Source organism: Nannospalax galili, unplaced genomic scaffold (assembly GCF_000622305.1).
Source record: "Nannospalax galili isolate Female #2095 unplaced genomic scaffold, S.galili_v1.0 scaffold1036, whole genome shotgun sequence".
Taxonomy (NCBI): Eukaryota; Metazoa; Chordata; class Mammalia; order Rodentia; family Spalacidae; genus Nannospalax; species Nannospalax galili.
The window spans coordinates 684,459-693,354 of record NW_008337664.1 but is presented as its reverse complement, the minus strand read 5'-3'; the positions used below and the strand labels follow the sequence as shown (position 1 = coordinate 693,354).

The following is an 8,896-nucleotide window of genomic DNA, read 5'->3' as shown; positions in this document are numbered from 1 at the left end:
CGGCGGGCGTGGGCATCGCTGGCGGGTCCACTGGCCGGGGCCTGGCGTGGGGGAGGGGGCCCGGGATCCGAGCTCCGGGGCTGCGCAGTTGGAAGTTTCTATCTGCTCTTCTGCATTCTGGGCCCCGGGGGGCATCTCACGCACTTGCTGTTTGGCGAGGAATTGGGGCATATGGACACTGACTGCATTTGAGGGTGGAGAGCCAGGGGCACGGTGAGGTGCGTCGTTTCCCTGTCTCTGTCCGGTGGGCCGGGGTCATTTGAAGGACCGTGCTGTCTGTGTCCTGCTGGGAACGTGGACTTCGACAGGTGCAGCAGGATTCTAGTGAGTGAATAGAGAGAAAAAGAGAGAGAGAGAGAGAGAGAGAGAGAGAGAGAGAGAGAGAGAGAGAGCGAGCTATTGCTATTTCGGGAGGAACCTGCCCCTTCATCTGTACTGCGCCTGGAGGCCACCGCTGCCTGGGACCAAGACATGTAGTAGGTCAGGCTCCCTCTTTTACTACTCAGGAGAGTGAACCCCCTTTGTTCAATATTTCTGCCACTAACATTCTTTTCTCACTGTGGGGCAAGTGGTGGACCAGATGGCTTCCTGCCCAGGGCTGGGTTGGCTTTAGGGGTCCTCACCTGGGCCTTGGTCTGCCATCTGCTAGCTTACCTCCCTCCTGATTAAGTCTTGCCCAGCCCAGGCACTCTGTGCTTAGACCCTTCTCCCCCGGAACAGGGGCTCTTCAGAGCAAAGTAGCACCCCTGTCCTGGCAGGGAGTCTGGTGACCACATAATTTATCTGGTGAGCCACGACAGGCTCCAGGTTTCTGAGCCATGGTTTCCTATCAATGAGTGACATCGTGGCTCTGATGACTCCTGGGGGCATTTCCGTGGTGGTCTCCAGTGGCACTACTTTGGAAGCTCAGTACCCCAGTCCAGAAAGGAATGCAGGACATTGGGGGATCTTAGTTGTTTGGTCTGGGGACAGATAAAGTGGTTCTTTGCCTCTCCAGCCAAACCCCACCCCCCTTTTAGGGTCATGGATTTGTAGTGGATCCAGAGCTCTCTGTATGCTTGTCAGCTCAGATGTGTGTGTGTGTGTGTGTGTGTGTGTGTGTGTGTGTGCGCGCGCGCAGTCTTGGGTCTACAGGCCCTGCTTCTAAGAAGAGTGACCAGACTCCATGATCAGGGATGTGTGTGTGTGTGTGTGTGTGTGTGTGTGTATGTGTGTGTAGTCTTGGGTCTTGGGTCTACAGTCCCTGCTTCTGAGAAGAGTGACCAGACTCCATGATAAACTGTGATGCTGTGATGCTGTTTTCTTGCACATGGCCCTGGGTTTGGGAGCCCAAACAGGTGTCCCCCAGTTATGCCAGAAGCCTGGCCCAAAAGCCATCTAGGAGTTTTGTTTTTCTCTGGGAAGCATCTTCCTGCTGCCAGGGGGATGGCTGCCTTTTACCTGGCAAATTGTGGAAATGGAACAGTTCACACACAGCAGAGGGTGTTTGGTGTAACTTAGCAACTGCAGACAGGGGAGGAAGGAGAGTAGGAGAGGGAGGAAAGAGGGAAGAGGAGGAGGGTGAAATGCTTGGCCCTACAGTGGTTGGGCCTTATTGAGGGAGCAGGCTGCGAGCCTGTCCCTGGGTCCTGGACAAGGGGATCAGGTAGAAGCTGGGATATGTAGGAATGACCTGTTTCCCCACCTGTAGAACGACAACAAAGGGGCCTGCACTGAATAGCTTAGGTTGGCTGGACCCTAGAACCATGGTTTCACAGAAGCCACATAATGAAATAAGGGAAAAAGGTGCTCTGCCAAGGCAGGGGGCTTTGAGCTCACCACTGCCGTGGGGAGGCTCAGTGGGCTCGATGCCCGTATTTGCATGGCTCTATGCCATAGGAGGGGCTCTAGGCTGCTGGGGCGAGAGTCCTGGAGGAGGAGAGGAGAAAGACCTGGTTAGGGCATGTCTGAAATCTCTCCCAAGTCCCTACCTTTGGCTCCCTCCTGGGACTCCTCCCTCCCTCCTTCCCTCTTTTCTTCCCAAGGCCATCTGCTTCAGCCACAGTCTGCTCTGGCTGGTTTTTTTTTTTTTTTTTTTTTTTTTTTTTTTTTTCCTCAGAGCTTCCAAATGCTGGACACAATCTACCTTCTGTGATTCCCACCCACTTCAGGCTGCCTCCCAGGTTCCTTTGCTCTAGCTTGTTCACCTCCCTCCTGCCTATGAGTGTGCACTTAGCAAGGAAGTGATGTGCTGTGGGAGGGAGGAGGCAGGGGTACTGTGTGGCATCTTGGAGATGATGGCTGTGGGAGGAGGGTCCCTGGTGCCCTCTGGTCATCTGCAGGGTCCTTCACATGGGTCTGGGGTGGATGCATGGCCTTCTTTGGGGGTATATCCTTTCTCATGGTTTTCTGGGCTTGGGGCTGTGGGTATATGTGAGAGTAGATACGAGATGTCCTGGCCCAATGCAGAGTAGTCAGGCTGTTATCTGAAGGATGTTGCTGGGTTGGGGGACACCAGGATGTTCCCATGCAACAATCTTAGGATGGAATTTGGGAAGGTCACCAGACATTGGCAGGGCAGTGATGTGGTTAGAACATGGTGGGGGCGGTATCCTGGCTGTCTTAGAGTTGGAGAGGGGTGTGGGATTTAGGGTCTTATGTTCTGGGAAGGTTGGCAGTGGGTGCCCTAGGCACCATACAGAGAGAGCTGAGTGTGTTGTAGTGATGCCTGCCAGGTAAGGGAGTTCCATGGCTGTCCCTGCCTGAGAATGGCAGGAGGGATGCTGCACAGGGAGACACATTCAGAAGACCACAAGTACCTGGACCTTTCTGTAAAAACATCTTAGATCACATGGGCACCCTTGAGCATGACTTAGGATGACCCTCCCTATGGCCCTGTCCCAAGAATCCTCTCCATTGTCACTTACTTGACCCAGAAGCTCCTTCGGGACCTTTGGCGCTTATCTGAGCTGTGGTCACCCTCTCCCCTGTGAGTACCACCCTGGGCTGGGGTTAGGATTTAGCCAGTACTGCCCAGAGCTGGCAGAGGCTTGAAGGCTTGTCTGTGCCTTTTGAGCTGAGTTCTCTGTGAATTTAGGGAGCAGAGGTTAGCTCCAACTTCAGAAGGAAAGGACTGAGGCTGGGCCTCTGGGAATCTCTGTGACTCTAGGTAGAGTAGCTGGGGCCAATGCCACACACATACACACACACACACACACACACACACACACACAAACACACACACACACACAGTGGAAGCTGTGCCCAACACCGGGGCACAGCACTGGATACATGGATGCTCCTTTCTACGTCTGCATCTCTTGAACCATCAGCTTGCAGGTGAGATTTCAGTGCCCTAGTTGGCAGTGCCAGTCCTTAGAGGGGAAGGGATTTGCATAGGCTTCTCCCATCTTAAGCTCACCAACTCCTGCCCGCCCCTTCCCTGTGCAGGCTGACATTGAAGATGTGTTCTCTGCTTACTCTGAATTCTTACTTCCCACTCTCCCAGCCCACTCCCATCTGGTCCGCACCCCTTCCCTCAGGGAGACACATTGCAGAGGCCTTGGGCTTCACTGTCCCTGCTTCCAGATACTCTATATCCAGACCTGGCTGCCTTGCCCCTGATCCTCTTCCCCATCCTCTGACCTCCTTGTAGGCCTCCTCATGGTTTGACTTCCTGTCTTAGGACTCTCAGCGTCCTCATTTCTTAGGACTTGGGCCTTAACTCTCTTCACATCATGTCCCTGAGAGCCTTGCCTGCCTCAAGGTCTCCATCTGAGCAAGTATCCAACTGTAGTCTCCTCTTGCATTGAGGCATCAACCAGCCTGGCCCACCCTACCCTGAACTCTCTTGTATTCCCTTCAGTGGAAAGACACCCTCTGTTCTCCAGTTTTATAATTTCAATGGCCTCCTTCCTATATGATCCCATCCCCTGCACAGATTTGGCCTCTGCTAGGCCACACCTTGGCTCTTGTATTCTTTCGCAAGTCTTTCCACACAGGCATGATGTGTAGGTGCCCCAGGCCTCTGCAGTGAGTAATCCTCGGGCCTTTTGGACCACCCCCCATCCCCAAGACTATGGCCATTCTGGTGGGATGTGGACTGAAGTCTCTAAGCTGTTGGGCATAATGGGGTAGAGATACAGATCTGTGTCTGAGAGCATTGTATACAGAGGTCTGAGATGTGACTGTCCCATTCTCAGAAAGAGAACAGAATAGACTCAAGCGCTCTGGGACAGGTATAGGGTGTGTGGGGATGACCTGTCCAGTAGGGAGTGGAGGGAGTAGGATGGGAGGCCAGAGCTCTGATTGTTGTTACCATCACATCGGTTTCTCCAAGTATCACCCTCAGACTCTACCTTAAGAGAGTTCTCCCTGGATGCAGTTGCCATGACAACATTGTTAACAAAGAGTAGCTTCTGTTGAGGAGGCTGGCTCACCCAGAAGCTGAGGGTGTTAGAAGAGGGTGTGCATTCTGATGAGTGTATCAGCAGAGCCTGTTTCCCCTCCTCCACCAAGGCTCCCCAAATCTTGAGGACCCTCCCTCACCCTCTCTGCTTTCCAGGCCTCTGGTACCCACATCCACCCAAGGTGAATGTTGAATGATTCCAGCCATAGCTGGGGTACCAGGGCCGGGCTCAGGGAAAGCCTCCTACCCGGGGTGTGGGAGGATATGCCAACCCTGGCCACAGACATTAAAAAAAAATAAGTTATTGTAGTTTGTTGTAGAAACCCGGGTCCGAGGACAGACTTCCCATACAAAGATCCTGTGCCCCAGATTCTCTGGGCTTTGAGTCTGAACAAACCTTCATGGACTGTTTCCTCTTCTCAGGGCTTGGTCTGGATTAAATGAGATAATGTAACACAGCCTCCATTGACAGTGTGTCAGCCCCCTGAGCTCATGAGAGGAGGCTTGGTGGAAGGATCCAGTCTTCTGTCTTGAGAGCTGGGAGGGAGGGCTGGCAGAGGCTGGGTAGGGGGATCAGCTGGGAGATTGGAGTTGGACCAGGTTGGAGGCTTACAAGCAGCTTGGGCAGTTGCTGCGATGCTGAGATGCAGAACAGGCAGGGAATTGTGTCAGTTTTTCATTTCATTATTGCTAGTCATAGTGGATCTGCCCTGCCAGGCTGGATGAGGAGCGGAGCCCCTGGAAAAGCAGCCCTAAAGCAGGCAAGCATCCAGGCTGTCCTAGGGCAGCCCAGGTCCTGCCCACACCCAGGATCCCTCCTGCTGGCTCCACTGTGGGGAAGGGTCCTTCTGTGATCTTTACCCCTCCTTTCTTTGTCCTTGGTGTCCGTGGGAGCAAGATAACCCAGCCAAGGTGGAACCATAGGATCTGCTATGAGGTAACCTGAAAGCACCTGAGCCAGATCATTTGTACTGCCATGTGTAGGGGGCGAGGATCCTCAAAGACTTCTGAAGAGGTGTTGACAGTAGGCCAGGCTGGTAGGATGTGGTCTAAGAGGGAGATGCTCACACCTCATGTCATCACCTGGGCCACACCCCTCAGTGATGGAGCGTTTGCAAGTGCAGTACTCAGGGCACTGGGCATGCTAGTGTAAACTGCCTCAAACTAGGTGTGAAAACACTCAGTGGATAGTGAGGAAAGACTGCCCTTGAGATCATGCCTCAGCACTCCAGTGCAGGTATAAGAGAAAGAAAGAAAACAGATAATTCTTCTTTTAAAATTTTAAAAATTTAGCTGGGCGTGGTGGCGCAGGAGGCAGAGGCAAGCAGATCATTGTGAATTCAAGGCCAGCCTGGTCTACATAGTGAGTTCAGGTCAGCTGGGACTACAGGGAGACCCTGTCTCAAAAAGACGACAAATTTTTAAAAAAATTTTATTTTATGTGCATGAGGGTTTTGCTGACATGTAAGTGCCCCTCACCCTTGTGCAATGCTCACAAGGCCAGATGAGGGCATTGGATTCCCTGGAACTGAAGTTACACATGGTTATTAGCCACCATGTGGGTACTGGGAACCAAACTTGGTTTCTTTGCAAAAAGAGTCAGTGCTCTTAACTGCTGAACCATCTCTCCAGCCTCACAAACAGATAATTGTTTAAAAAGCCTTTGGAAAATTCTAAGGTCATATACAGATAATGGATTTAAGAAGAATAACAAGAATTATCAAGAGCTTAAGGTTAGTTTGTCTTTATACAATGAAGGGTATTTTGGGGATATGGTCATCCATGGCACAGGTCATCTTCTGCCCCTGAGAAGCCATGTTCTCTGAGGAGAAGTCCATATTTGGTGTCTTCTTATGGTCCCTGCAGTACAAAGACCAGAAATCAGTACTATTACTGATTTCTGTAGGGTGCAGGGGTGCTTGAGAGAGTGTGGAATCCTGGTGGGTCAGGCTAGAACCAGGTGTGGAGAGCTGCCCTGGCCCATGACCTTGTGGGCACTAGGAATTTGAAAGCAGCTTTCTGGTCTGCAACAGCCATCAGGGGGTCACTCTAGGTCAGGTGGCTTTTTCCAGTCATGGAGGGGAGGGCTCAGATGTGTCTTGGGATCAGGCTAAGAGAAAAAGCTGTCAGGGACACTGTTGGTAGAAGAGCTGTGAGGAGATTGCCATATCGGGAGGGGTCTCGTGGGGCTGGAGAGTAGAGATAGGAAAGAGCTGCCGGTGGTGTGGCCAGCCAGAGCTCTGGGCCCACCCTGTCCCTCCTGAGACTTTGGTGTGCCAGTGTGGGCAGTCGTGCCTCAGTTTTCCCATCTTCTGATGAAGGTTAAGAGCAGAAGTTTCCAGAGTCCTAGGCCTCTGTGAGACACCCCCACCCCCCAATCTCAGTAGCTCTGAGCTCACCTGGTGCGAATATGGCTTTTGCCCATGATGGTACATGAGGGCAGAATTCTCCACGTACACCCATGAAACCTCTCCAGCCAAACTGGTCTTTAAGCTGTTTTATCTGGGACACTGGAGACCCTTCTGTTTTGGCCCCAGCTGGTGGCTTCACCAGCTTCAGCCTCGTGCTTGTCCGTAAGTGCTGACTGCCTGACCTACCAGGCGGTGGACAGTGGGCAGAGGGCTGGGCTGTGGCTCATTAGTCTGTCCGTTCTAGGAACCACACACTTGGCCCAGGCCAGCAGGAACAGTTGATATGAGGCCTCCCAATTCCTTGTGAAAACTCAGGGAGACCCCCAGGCACAGTCAGATGTCGTATCATATATACCAATGATAAGCACAGTCTGACGCAGCTCCAGGGCTGGCGTTCAAGAAGGAAAATGTGTGTCAGATGCTTGCTGCAGAACGGAGAGGGTGCACCAGACTGTCCTACCTTGTTGGGTGCAGCTTTGAGGCATGAGGAGGGGAGCCACATGGACCCTGCCTCCGAGTCCTGCCTCCTGGGCTGGGGTCTGTGGGTTGTGGTCTCTGCTGTTCTCCCCTTCCTGGGACTTGGTGTAGGTAGGACTCGCTTAGCAAGGCCTCAAGTGTGCTAAGCCCCTCACCTGATGTGGATGGGAGGATTAGAGACAAATCAAATGTGAAAGTGGAAATCAGCTTTAGTGAATCGGCCAAATTCAAGGGACTAAAAATCTCTGCTATGGCAGATGGACCCAAGCCTGACCCTTCTACCCACCGCGACCTGTGGAACCCCAGGAGGGGGCACACTGTGAGGAGCTATACACTGTCTCCCCACTCCTGAGAGATGGACATGGAAGGGCCATTGAAGATGAAAAGCCAGCCTAGGGAGAAATTTGACCACAGTTCTGCCACTGTGGCATGTTACAGGTATGGCCCAGGCTCTGGAGCCGTAGACCTGATCTGTGAAGAGATGGAAGATTTAGCCTGATGGTTCCTAAAGGCTGGGGCAGGTGGTGGGGGCCACTATGTGGAGGGCAGCTACACTGGGAAGGCCAGGCTGAGTGAGACCATGGAGACAGGAGAGGAGGGAGAAGAACATTTCCTGTAGGGTGACAGCCAGTGCCAAGCCCTGAGGTGGATTTGTAAAGAGAAATTGTCTGTCTCCCCTTGGCCCAGACTCTACTGCTACCAGGAGACTGTTCTGCACCAGTCCCCATTATGGAGGGTAGGGGAGAGGAGAGAGACCGATGGGGAGAGAGGGTCCTAGGGTGGCAGCGAGTACGACCGGAAAAACACTGGGGAGCCTGTTTTAATATGGTGAAGAAGTTTTTATAGGGAAGTTTTGCAGGCAAAGAGGTGGGGTTGGGTTTCTGGTGGACAGGCAGGTGGGGGAGGGAAGGGGCTCCTAAGGCTACCTGACGTTTGTTCGTGATGCCTTTGTTCTGTCGTCTGGTCACATGATCTACAAGAGACCCGGTTAGGATTGAGGAATTAGAGACCTAGTAGTTTTGCCTGGGGGCTGTTGGGTAAGAGACAGTATGTTTAGAATGGAGCAGATCTGACTCCTGCCATCCTCACTGGGAGGTCTCTGGGGTTGCTGTGGCCATGCTCTAGGCACTCCTGACCTATTCCCAACAAGAAATCTGGAGGACATGGATCTGGCTTCCACTTCTGCGGCTCATCTGGGTCTGGGTGTGGAGGCTCCGTGGAGGATCTGCTGCTTGGGCCAAGGTACATGTTGACCTGTACCCAAGACTTCCTTGGCCCCACATGGAGAGAGCCTTGATCCTCCATCAAGAGAGACCTAGGGATGGGGAGCCTACTTGTAGGAGGGGCTGGCATCAGTGGATCTCATCCTCCAGTCACAGCACAAGTGGGGTCTCTAGAAAGGCTGTTCTGGGTGTTTGATGAGTATTCCTCCCCCTGCTCCTCCACATCCCCTTCTCCCTTCTTTCCCTCCCTCCTCCCTCTCCCCCTCTCTCCCCTTTCTTTCTTTCTTTCTTTCTTTCTTTCTTTCTTTCTTTCTTTCTCTCTCTCTCTCTCTCTCTCTCTCTCTCTCTCTTCCTTCCTTCCTTTCTTTTTGAGACAAAGTTGTACTATGCAGTGCAGG

General features: G+C 52.7%; 1 protein-coding gene across 1 annotated transcript in view; it reads left to right on the top strand.

Moving 5' to 3' along the window:
• The first annotated feature begins 62 nt into the window (after positions 1-62).
• Positions 63-8,896, top strand: part of Rasgef1a (RasGEF domain family member 1A) — an 80,729-nt gene continuing 71,895 nt past the window's right edge. The window contains exon 1 of the mRNA XM_008832688.2: positions 63-218. The gene's annotated coding sequence lies outside the window, so the exon portion shown is untranslated. The remainder of the gene's footprint in view (positions 219-8,896) is intronic.